The sequence below is a fragment of the Dermacentor andersoni genome, chromosome 9 (genome assembly GCF_023375885.2).
Source record: "Dermacentor andersoni chromosome 9, qqDerAnde1_hic_scaffold, whole genome shotgun sequence".
NCBI classification, from domain to species: domain Eukaryota; kingdom Metazoa; phylum Arthropoda; class Arachnida; order Ixodida; family Ixodidae; genus Dermacentor; species Dermacentor andersoni.
Genome location: NC_092822.1, coordinates 44528633 through 44538851, shown reverse-complemented (window position 1 = coordinate 44538851; position 10219 = coordinate 44528633). Strand labels below are relative to the sequence as shown.

General features: G+C 47.4%; 1 protein-coding gene across 1 annotated transcript in view; it reads left to right on the top strand.

The window, feature by feature from the left end:
- Positions 1–10219, top strand: part of LOC126527771 (uncharacterized) — a 76746-nt gene that overhangs the window by 52689 nt on the left and 13838 nt on the right. The window lies entirely within an intron of this gene.

The window sequence follows — 10219 nt, the reverse complement described above, 5'->3', positions numbered from 1 at the left end:
CGCAAAGACGACGCTGTCTCGGTGTGTGTGTTTCTTTCTACGTCCTCGTTGAGTCGCACTTACACATTCTATGATCGTTAATTTAGTTAGTAAGCGAATGTTTACAAGTTTATACGGCCGATAAAACTACTATCCTTACTTCGTACAGCATTCTACTAATTTGCTATCGCAATCGGTGCTTCACCTTTCCGGCGCAACTGCGAATTTTTTGAAGAAAGAAAAGCCGGCAAAATGCGCGAAATATGAAATAGATGGGCGCTCGAGCGCCTCTACTCAAGCACCTCCAAGCAACCTTTGGAAGGTACACGGCTGCATACGTTTATCGTCGCGTCGCACAACGCTTCATGTAGGATGGATCGAGAGGCTTCGCGACCTAATTACTGTGGTGCGATAAGCGTCAGCCTTTGCGAACGCAAGAATGTTGTGCTCAATCGTGAGGCACTCGGGATCCCTTCGCGTATCGTGAAACAAAGCTACAAAATAAATTCAAGCAATGTTTAAAAAAAGTAGCAGTGCGCAAAAGAGCGCAAAAAAAAAAGGCATATCTCGGAAGAATAGAAAAGAGCTACTTGGGAGCTTATTTCAGTTAAAAATAAACCAAAAGCACGTAAGGCGCCTCAGCATGCCATGAAGAAACATCCAAAGGTGCAAGTGGTTTGGCCATTTACCCTTTCTGTCTCTTGAACTCCGGAAAAGAGTCAAAACAAAGAGTTTTTTACCTATTTCTATCTTTGTCGTGAGCTTTTTTTTTTTTTTATCTAAGGATAGGGTGACATCATGAAGGTGCGTTAAACGGTCACGTTTTACTCTAGTTTTGAGCGTTTATTTTCCAATGCCACTGATGGCACATGCTCAAACAGGTCACCATCTGAAGCAACGGTACTTGCTTCTTTCCAAGGCTTGTACTGTTGCAGCTTTGACCTACGACGTTGGAATCTCGGGGCTAGGTCTCTCGGGTAATCTCGGGTTCCAAATGATTTCCTTAATATGTGTCTTACACTTGGCCTAACATAAATCGCCGGTAACCCCAGTAAGGCGCAATAAGTCATGTAGCACACTAAACCCTAGAATAAAGTTTAGCTAGTGGCACACTTACCTGGCCTTAGCTATAATTAAACGCCAAATACCACACTGCTATGTGGCACCCCTGCCTCCTCCAAATAAAGAAAAACATTGTGCTTTATGATACAGGCAGCTATACTGATATAAATATCTAACTTATGGAATTTGTCAGCTGGTTTTTAAAACGTTCTGTTGAAACTAACTGGCTTCTTTTTAAAATAAAAACCATGATCTGACACAAACGTACGTACCTACTATAACTGTAATCGAAAAGCACTCATTACCATGGCTCAAAATGAGACTAAAGCTCCTCAACAATAAAGAGAAAAGACTTTTCTGCCCATCTAGGCACACTGACTCTTGAGTGCACATGGCATAAATACCACACCACCGGTAAAAAAACGTACACATCCCTCGCTAATCAAACAAAACGCTCTCTTTAGCGAATACTCTAGTTCTTTGAAATAACTTTAAGCAGAGGTGGAGTATTTTAAATCCAAAGCGTTCTCAACCACTAGCATTATGTGAAGAACGAAACTATCACACGAATGACCTTTCTGCAGATGCCAGGCGCCAGTCCAATCCACATAATTTCAATGCTGCCGCATTTCTCAGGTAATACCCCCCACCATGTCCTATGAGGTACTAATAAAAAGATAAGCGAATTAATACTTCGTCATGCAGTCCCAAGAGAAGTGCTTAGTGCCAGGCTATGACTTTCTCTTCAATATCACAGAAGCCCTCCTAAAGGCATGCCATGTCAGCTACGGAACCACTACTGCATATCATCCGCACGCTATCACAAATGTGTGTGCACGTTAACCTCACTCTCGACAACTATACTGGTCACATCTGACCAGTATAGTTAAGACAGCGTTCTACCCCTCGTGACGTGTGCTTATACTACCACCGCGCATAGCACCTCCGCCGCGAGTCGGCCCGGCACTGCACTATCTCCAAGATCGACCCACGTATTGGGGAGTTTTTTGCTGACCACAACGACACGAAAATTTCCTGGTGTGTCTTTTACAGCTACGCTGTAAAAGACACACCATTCCCCACACCGGAACTGTAACTTTTTATCACTTCCAGCTCCATAATTAACGCAAAAATGGCTCAGTCGCCGAATACGCACTATATATGGGCTGTGCGTCATTGCTTAGACAAAACAGGAGTTGGTGAAGCGACGAGGTAGATTAACATCGCCCAGGGCCTTCCTGTCGTGTTCGAATGCGTACGTATACCTTTCTTCAGCGGCATTTTTTTTTCGCGCTGCCCTGTTATGTGCTCTATAATGCACCAAATAGCCCAAACAAGAGCTTTACTAGAACTATAACCTGGCGGCAAGTGAACTTCAGAGAAGCGCGCGCATGCGCATTGAGCGTGGTGTGCGCGGAACATTAGGAGCCTATAGCAGATTCCCAGGACGCGGCCAATTATTCGAGAACTCTAAGCACAAAATAAGGCAGATCTGTTCAGCGGAAACCCGGAAGGTGCATAGAACCGATTTGTAGCAACTGCCCTGGAAAGGCGTTGGTCACGATTTCGACCCCGCGAGGAGGTGGAATTGTTCTTTGGCCTTCTTTCTGGGGAACCACTGTGGATTTCCTTTGTAGCGTCCGTTAGGTGAGCGCCAACCTTGTCTTTCCTTTCTTTATTCGTTTTTTTTTTCTTACATTCTTCGACAATACGGGTTTCCGCGGAACAGATTTTCCATAACAAGGTGTGTCTCGATGTCACTGAAAAAAAGAAACGGGCACTCACTTTTATATTTCCTCCTAAGTATCTCTTTCAGTTCTTCAACGATTTCCATCCTCTTCTCCAAATGTCTTCTCAGACGATTAGTTTGGCAGTACCTTTTAATCTTTCTGGTCAGGTAGGATTCCTTCTCGGAATCTTGGGAGCTACTATCTGACATTGTCTTCTTGGCCTCGCGGTTTGATTTTCTTTTGGACCTTCTTTTGCTGCTAGACTCAGATGATACAGTTCGATGACGCTTAGCACTGGCCCTCTTGCTTTTCGCGTCCACAAAGCGGCGTCGTTTGAGCGACCTTGTTTGAGAAGTGTCGCTGCTGGACGCCTTTGAGGGCGCCTTTCTTGCTGTTCTCTTTCTTCCTTCTTGTTTTTCGACGGCTCTTTCGCCTCCGTTTCGTTTTGGTGCTGCTTCCCTTTCTTTGTGTTCTCTTCCTCTTCTATTTGATTGTGTTCTCTTCAAGCAGGTGGTCGACGTGGTGCTTGTTTCGCTGCTGCGTCGTCGGCGCAGCCTTTCAGTCGACTCTCCGACCTCGCTTTCGTCTGCGGTTCCGACAGTGTAATTTCGCCCTTGGAGACGGGGCGCAGTGACGCGCAAGCGATCCGATGACCATTTCCGGCTTGGCGCAGGTTCGCTTGTCGACGACGAGGTCGTGTCCTCCGGTTCGCTGTCTCCTCTGGATCTTCGGTAGTAGCTGTCCCTGCACGCTCCTGTAGTCCTTTTGTTTGCCATGCGTGGGTTCTTGCCTTCACAAGTAGTTGACTTCGTTGACTTCGACGCAGGCGTGATCGAACGTCGTCGCCGGGTTGCCGATGCACGAGCTTTCTGTCAGCGGTGCGCGCGCCACCAGCTAGCTTGCTTACGTCACCGACTCAGGTGATGATGACTGATTTAATGACGCAAACCCACTATGGGGGATAGACCACGAACGGGGTGGTAACATGATTTAAACGTACAAGTGAAAATAAATTGATAATTGAACATCGAAAAAAAACGATAATAAATGAAATGATAACGTAGTCAGCCTTGCATCGACAAGAATAGCAACATTAACTTAATATTAAAAGTACATAAAGTAAAGGGTAGACGTAAAGAAGCAGCGTTAAATTTTGAATAATAGTATTAATGAATGTGATGAGAGGAAAGAAAACGATGCCGACGGGTTCTTTCCCCATTGGACCACGCATCCTCAAATCTGCGATGGCCCTGCGTTATTCCGGAGATGCGTCGAAATACGTGACAAGGTGCTTGTTATATTGCATATGTTACATGCTTATGAAACAAAATTACAGTTACTTTTTCTTTAAAGCGAGAAAAAAAAATTGCCAGAACTCCCTTGTGGATTATCGAAGTATATATATATGCGCTGTAATGCGCATGTCGGCAAGACGAGGACGAAGCGGCGCGAGTACCGGAAGAGAAGAAGAAGAGAACGAAGATAGAGGAACGGCTGTATCCGTTGAGTTCTTTACATTGTGGCGCAGCTGCAGATGTTTAAAACCAGGGCGCATTGAGAAGACTTTCCCAGCGGGAAGATGTACACGCCAAGGAGCTACCGGTCCAAGTGCCAAGTGCTACGCACTGTGCCACTTGCTTATCTCGACACAGCGCGTTGTCGTTAGCAATGTTATACGATACATGATCCGACCAGTCATCATCATCATCATCATCATCATCATCATCATCATCATCAGCCTAGTTACGCCCACTGCAGGGCAAAGGCCTCTCCCATACTTCTCCAACTACCCCGGTCATGTACTAATTGTGGCCATGTTGCCCCTGCAAACGTCTTAATGTCATCCGCCCACCTAACTTTCTGCCGCCCCCTGCTACGCTTCCCTTCCCTTGGAATCCAGTCCGTAACTCTTAGTGACCATCGGTTATCTTCCCTCCTCATTACATGTCCGGCCCATGCCCATTTCTTTTTCTTGATTTCAACTAAGATGTCGTTTACCCGCGTTTGTTGCCTCACCCAATCTGCTCTTTTCTTATCCCTTAACGTTACACCCATCATTCTTCTTTCCATAGCTCGTTGCGTCGTCCTCAGTTTCAGCAGAACCCCTTTCGTAAGCCTCCAGGTTTCTGCCCCATATGTGAGTACTGGTAACACACAGCTGTTGTACACTTTCCTTTTGAGGGATAGTGGCAACCTGCTGTTCATGATTTGAGAATGCCTGCCAAACGCACCCCAACCCATTCTTATTCTTCTGGTTATTTCAGTCTCATGATCCGGATCCGTGGTCACTACCTGCCCTAAGTAGATGTATTCCCTTACCACTTCCAGTGCTTCGCTACCTATCGTAAACTGCTGCTCTCTTCCGAGACTGTTAAACAATACTTTAGTTTTCTGCAGATTAATTTTCAGACCCACCCTTCTGCTTTGCCTCTCCAGGTCAGTGAGCATGCATTGCAATTGGTCTCCTGAGTTACTAGGCAAGGCAATATCATCAGCGAATCGCAGGTTGCTAAGGTATTCTCCATCAACTTTTATCCCCAATTCTTCCCACTCCAGGCCTCTGAATACCTCCTGTAAACATGCTGTGAATAGCATTGGAGATATCGTATCTCCCTGTCTGACGCCTTTCTTTATAGGGATTTTGTTGCTTTCTTTGTGGAGGACTACGGTGGCTGTGGAGCCGCTATAGATATCTTCCAGTATTTTTACATATGGCTCATCTACACCCTGATTCCGTAATGCCTCCATGACTGCTGAGGTTTCGACTGAATCAAACGCTTTCTCGTAGTCAATGAAAGCTATATATAAGGGTTGGTTATATTCTGCACATTTCTCTATCACTTGATTGATAGTGTGAATATGGTCTATTGTTGAGTAGCCTTTACGGAATCCTGCCTGGTCCTTTGGTTGACAGAAGTCTAAGGTGTTCCTGATTCTATTTGCGATTACCTTAGTAAATACCTTGTAGGCAACGGACAGTAAGCTGATCGATCTATAATTTTTCAAGTCTTTGGCGTCCCCTTTCTTATGGATTAGGATTATGTTAGCGTTCTTCCGAGATTCCGGTACGCTCGAGGTTATGAGGCATCGCGTATACAGGGTGGCGAGTTTCTCTAGAACAATCTGACCACCATCCTTCAACAAATCTGCTGTTACCTGATCCTCCCCAGCTGCCTTCCCCCTTTGCATAGCTCCTAAGGCTTTCTTTACTTCTTCTGGCGTTACCTGTGGGATTTCGAATTCCTCTAGGCTATTCTCTCTTCCATTATCGTCGTGGGTGCCACTGGTACTGTATAAATCTCTATAGAACTCCTCAGCCACTTGAACTATCTCATCCATATTAGTAACGATATTGCCGGCTTTGTCTCTTAACGCACACATCTGATTCTTGCCTATTCCTAGTTTCTTCTTCACTGTTTTTAGGCTTCCTCCGTTCCTGAGAGCCTGTTCAATTCTATCCATATTATAGTTCCTGATGTCCGCTGTCTTACGCTAGTTGATTAACTTAGAAAGTTCTGCCAGTTCTATTCTAGCTGTAGGATTAGAGGCTTTCATACATTGGCGTTTCTTGATCAGATATTTCGTCTCCTGCGATAGCTTACTGGTTTCCTGTCTAACGGCGTTACCACCGACTTCTATTGCGCCCTCCTTAATGATGCCCATGAGATTGTCGTTCATTGCTTCAACGCTAAGGTCCTCTTCCTGAGTTAAAGCCGAATACCTGTTCTGTAGTTTGATCCGGAATTCCTCTAGTTTCCCTCTTACCGCTAACTCATTGATTGGCTTCTTGTGTATCAGTTTCTTTCGTTCCCTCCTCAAGTCTAGTCTAATTCGAGTTCTTACCATCCTGTGGTCACTGCAGCGTACCTTGCCGAGCACGTCTACATCTTGAATGATGCCAGGGTTCGCGCAGAGTATGAAGTCGATTTCATTTCTAGTCTCACCATTCGGGCTCCTCCACGTCCACTTTCGACTAACCCGCTTGCGGAAAAAGGTATTCATTATCCGCATATTATTCTGTTCTGCAAACTCTACTAATAATTCTCCTCTGCTATTCCTAGAGCCTATGCCATATTCCCCCACTGACTTGTCTCCAGCCTGCTTCTTGCCTACCCTGGCATTGAAGTCGCCCATCAGTATAGTGTATTTTGTTTTGACTTTACCCATCGCCGATTCTACGTCTTCATAAAAGCTTTCGACTTCCTGGTCATCATGACTAGATGTAGGAGCGTAGACCTGTACAACCTTCATTTTGTACCGCTTATTAAGTTTCACAACAAGACATGCCACCCTCTCGTTAATGCTATAGAATTCCTGTATGTTACCAGCTATTTCCTTATTAATCAGGAATCCGACTCCTAGTTCTCGTTTCTCCGCTAAGCCCCGGTAACACAGCACATGCCCGCTTTTTAGCACTGTATATGCTTCTTTTGTCCTCCTAACCTCACTGAGCCCTATTATATCCCATTTACTACCCTCTAATTCCTCCAATAACACTGCTAGACTCGCCTCACTAGATAGCGTTCTAACGTTAAACGTTGCCAGGTTCAGATTCCAATGGCGGCCTGTCCGGAGCCAGGTATTCTTAGCACCCTCTGCAGCGTCACAGATCTGACCGCCGCCGTGGTCAGTTGCTTCGCGGCTGCTGGGGACTGAGGGCCGGGGTTCGATTGTTGTATTCATATAGGAGGTTGTGGCCAAGTACTGCACCAGGGTGACCAATCCTGCTCTGGTGAGAGAGTGCGTTACCGGTTCTGGTCACCGGGATCAGGCCGCACTCCAGGCCTGTTTGTGCAATTTTCTCAACACACGGTTTTTTTTTGTATTTTCCGGTGGAGAATTGCGCGGCACCGGGATTTGGATCACGGTCCTCTTGCACTGGAGACGGATACTCTACCGTCCCCGTAGGAGTTAAATTAAAAATTAATTTATGGGGTTTTACGTGACAAAACCACTTTCTGATTAGGCACGCCGTAGTGGAGGACTCCGAAAATTTCGACCACCTGGGGTTCTTTAACGTGCACCTAATTCTAAGTACACGGGTGTTTTCGCATTTCGCCCCCATCGAAATGCGGCCGCCGTGGTCGGGGTCCGATCCCGCGACCTCGTGCTCAGCAGTCTAACAGCGTAACCACTGAGCAACCACGGCGGGTCCCGCAGGAGTTGTACGCCTCATTTAACCTACAGTGGTGCCCTATTTGATCAGTCAAGGTGGACCAATCTGAGCTCTGTTATACCGCATGGATGGCACTCGGCTAGAGAACCTGGTATTTATGACCTGCACATGTGAGGCCATACATATTTGAAGATGTATATCTTTTTTTTTCTTTTTTTTTTAGGAGGGTTCCCGTACAGTGATAAAATAAAGGAAAAGACATTAAAAGAAAGAAAAAAAAAAGAAAGAAAAAGGGGCGAAAAAAAAGGAACATAACAGGTGATTTGAACTCGTGACCCTTCGATGTTGCCCGGAAAGATAGCTCAGTCGGTTGGTTCGTCAGGCCCCAGGCTACTTTCAAGCGCCACAGCTCCTGCTCCGAGCGTCACTTACGTGGAAAGAGACTCATGTTGTCCGAGTGGTTGGAAGGCATACTTTCTAGGAAAAATGGCCGCTCGAGGAGAAGAGCGAACTCGAGCGGCTTTAGAGGCTAGGAAAACTGCCTTAAAATATTTAGACTTGAGGCAAAGCTTCGTACACAAACTATAACACGGCAATCAGCACTCGAATGCGACGAGAGAAATTACTGAGACGTGGAAAATTCCCTTGAAAAAAATCTGGTTTGCGAGACAAATGCTTGTATGTATTGAACCTCTTAAAAGATGAGGGGGGAAATATGCGCTCACCGAGAGGGCATCTTCAGCACGGGACCACCCCAAGGCACCTTACAGAGATGTGGAGAGCTTCGCGGCCGGAACGAAGCATCCCCTCTCCGCCGGCCAAGAGGGGATCCGACCAGTATATATAGATAACTGTTACGGACGGTGGCCGCGCGGGTCCCATCTTCAATGCGATCTGCGATGGGGACAGGGTGCGCCGAGTGCTGATATCTTGGTGCGCGCCGTGTTTTCGCCGCTTAGTTGAAGTGAGGGACAGCACGAAGGTGAATTCTCTCGCTGCTGCTTCCGCCGCGCTTTTCACCTTAGGCTACGGACGGACGTGCTTCCTCGTTGAGTAGGCATAGAAACGCTTACGCGGGATCTGGATCGCCGTCTGGATCGGGAACATATTTCGGTGCCGGATGGGGTCGATGAATACGCCTCTTGAGAGCGTGGGGGCCTTTCACCGGAGATAGTCGGATGGTGCTGGTCATCCTTGAAGGATGGTGATGGCTTGCTTGCTTCTTCCTGCTCGGCGTTGCGCGCGTTCTCTTCTGCGTCTGACCACATACGGCGTCTGGAAGCATTCTTCATCAAACTATCTTCATTTCGTCCTTGGGTAGTGGTGACATATCTTGCTGCCCCGGAGAATCTTGCTTTTAGCTTCGTTATATCTATTTCGGCCCGGCAGCGTATCTTGGCCGTCATCGTGGGCCACGGACGAGTTGGAGCCAAGACGGCCGGCAGCGTTCTGGTAAACGCGCCGTTTGGCGACCGTTATCTAGCCAGAATCTTTCCCAAAACCTTCGGAGGCTAAATCCTCTCGATCGACTTGACGCTCCATCGCACAAAAGGCGGCGAACTTCCTCCTATATACAGGCTAACGCAGGCCAGCGGCACCGGCTGAGCGTCTCGCCTAGAATGGCGCCGTTACGATTAGCGTTAGGGTTAGCACTCGGTCCGGCGTGATCGGCACAAGATCGGCGATAAATTATCAGAAAGTCCACCCACATTTCCAAAAAAGGTATCCACGTGTTCGGCAGTCTCCACTGAAGCGATGCACTCAAAAGTTCACGAGAAACCACTTTATAAACCTCCAACAGATCGAGAAAAAGCAGGAGCCGATCGGAGCACGTCCGACCAACGTCCGACCTACTCGTCGCCTCTATGTCCTCCTCGCCCGCCGCTCCGTACAGAGGGAAGACAACCGCGGCGTCTACTACGGCGTTGGCCACGCGAATCGCGGACGCCGTAGTAGACGCCTTTGGCGGACGCCGTAGGGACGCGTTGCCGGCGCTCGTGTGTCTTGAAAGCGGTCTGCGACGCGGCGAAAGAGCGCTCCCGCGCGTTCCTCATCTTCCAAGCGATCCGCGATGTTTACAGAGTGCGCGTAGTGCCGGTAACTTCGTATGCGCAGTACTTTCTACGATTTGTACGCCTTGAAGAGACACGTGCATGGAGGTCAATTGGCTCGCGGCTGCTGCCACGATTCCTAACTCGAGCATTTTCACAGACGGTTTCCGCTGTCATCGAGTGATCTGTGTCCATGTCTACCTGTGCACGCGTGACACCGTGCTGGTTAGTTTAGTTTAAATTTACACGTTGACGGGCTAGTTAATTGGTTTGAATCCATG